Genomic DNA, 2,110 nt, shown 5'->3' with positions numbered 1-2,110 from the left:
TATTCCTTAGGGTTTTTCCACATATCAGATCACACAGATTAAGCATGTGCAATGGTTGCAGCTGAGGGTGTTGCAGAAAACTGTTGCCTGTGTGAAAAAAGTCTCCCCTGGCTTCCCTTTTCTGCCCATCACCAGCCCTGGAGCTCACCAGCATGTCTGTGGTACCTGCCGCCTAATCACTCGCAGACTAGCTGGCCACAGAGGAGGAGACCAATTAGGTCAGGAACAAGTACATCCAGCAGACCAAGCCCCTCACCCTGGAGCACACCATCAACCTGTATCCTATTATCAACTATACTTTTTTTTTTTTTTTTTTTTAAAGACATAGTCTTGCTCTGACGCCATGCTGGAGTACAGTGGCGTGATCTCGGCCCACTGCAACCTCTGCCTCCTGGGTTCAAGCAATTCTCCTGCCTCAGCCTCCCCAGTAGCTGGGACTACAGGCGAGCATCACCATACCCAGCTAATTTTTTGTATTTTTAGTAGATACTGGGTTTCACCGCGTTGACCAGAATGTTCTCGATCTCTTGACCTTGTGATCCGCCTGCCTTAGCCCCTCAAAGTGCTGGGATTATAGGCGCAAGCCACTGAGCCCAGCCTTTTTTTTTTTTTTAAAGGAGTCTTGCTCTGTTGCCCATGCTGGAATACTGTGGCACAATTTTGGCTCACTGCAACCTCTGCCTCCTGGGTTCAAGCGATTCTCCTGCCTCAGCATCCCAAGTAGCTGGGATTACAGATGTGTGCCACCACACCCAGCTAATTTTTGTATTTTAGTAGGGATGGGGTTTTGCCACGTTGACCAGGCTGGTCTTGAACTCCTGACCTCAGGTGACCTTCCCACCTCAGCCTCCCAAAGTGCTGGGATTATAGGTGTGAGCCACTGCTCCCTGCTATCAATTATACTTTTGGTACGATAGAGCCCCCATATGAGAAAGACAGCTCTGTTCAGTCAGATTTCAGCAAATAAGGGAAGAATTGGATAAACTTGAAATAAGGAGGAATGTAGGAGATTCTGATTGTTCACGAGCACTGGCCTGCCTACTCTATGTATTACTGCGACAGCTGGGAGCAACTTTCCTCAAGTTGGTAAAGGTCAGGAGGCAGGTGAAAGCTAGATTGGTGAAGGCCCTGGTGGTAGGCCAGGTGCGATGGCTTATGCCTGTAATCCCAGCACTTTGGGAGGCCGAGGCAGGTGGATACCTTGAGGTCAAGAGTTCAAGATCAGCCTGGTCAACATGGGGAAAGCCCATCTCTATAAAAACGCAAAATTAGCCAGGCATGGCAGCATGTGCCTGTAGTCCCAGCTACTTGGGAGGCTGAGGCCAGAGAATCGCTTGAATCTGGGAGGCAGAGGGGGGTTGCAGTGAGCAGAGATTGCACCACTGCACTCCAGCCTGGGTGACTCTGTCTCAAGAAAAAAAGAAAAAAGAAAAAATTACCTGATGGTGAACTTAACCCAGGAGAAGATGAAGTTGAAGCACTAAATGCTTAATGACTGGGATACTGGGTCATCAAGGTGGAGTTCTGCAAGATGCAAGACTGAGTCATTGATGACTGCATTGGTAACTGGTGGAGATCAAACTTTGAAGCTCCTCAGCATCCATATATTTCTGCACATATTACAAAGACTAAGGAACATAAGAAGTTGTTTCTGGCTCAACTTCAAGAAAAAGCCTTGTTTGCAATCTCTAAAAATTACAAAGTCATAGTTGCACCATTGTTTGAATTGTATAACAATGGACCAGGGTATGGACCTAACATTTCCAGTCTCCCTCAGCTGTTGAGCAGTTTCAAATTTATATACAACTGAATTCCTCTGTACTGGAGAAGTAAAAGAAGCCATTTCTGTGAGCACAGCTATACACAGCGTAGAAGAATGCATGTGATAGAAAAGATTTTTGGGCTGGGCATGGTGACTCACCCATGCAATCCCTGTACTTTGGGAGGCTGGGGCAGGAGAACTGCTTGAGCTTGAGAGTTCTAGACCAGCCTGGGCAACAAAGTGAGACTCTGCTCTAAACACACACACACACACACACACACACACGCGCGCGCGCGCGCACACCTCCTGCCTCAGCTTTCTGAGTAGCTGGGACAACAGAAACATGCC

At 47.7% G+C, this 2,110-nt stretch overlaps 1 pseudogene; it reads left to right on the top strand.

Moving 5' to 3' along the window:
• LOC108300484 overlaps positions 1-1,810 on the top strand; it is a 10,206-nt pseudogene extending 8,396 nt beyond the window's left edge.
• Positions 1,811-2,110: the final 300 nt, after the last annotated feature.

This window comes from Cebus imitator, unplaced genomic scaffold (genome assembly GCF_001604975.1).
Source record: "Cebus imitator isolate Cc_AM_T3 unplaced genomic scaffold, Cebus_imitator-1.0 Scaffold28, whole genome shotgun sequence".
NCBI lineage: Eukaryota > Metazoa > Chordata > Mammalia > Primates > Cebidae > Cebus > Cebus imitator.
This window is presented reverse-complemented; position numbering and strand designations above follow the sequence as displayed.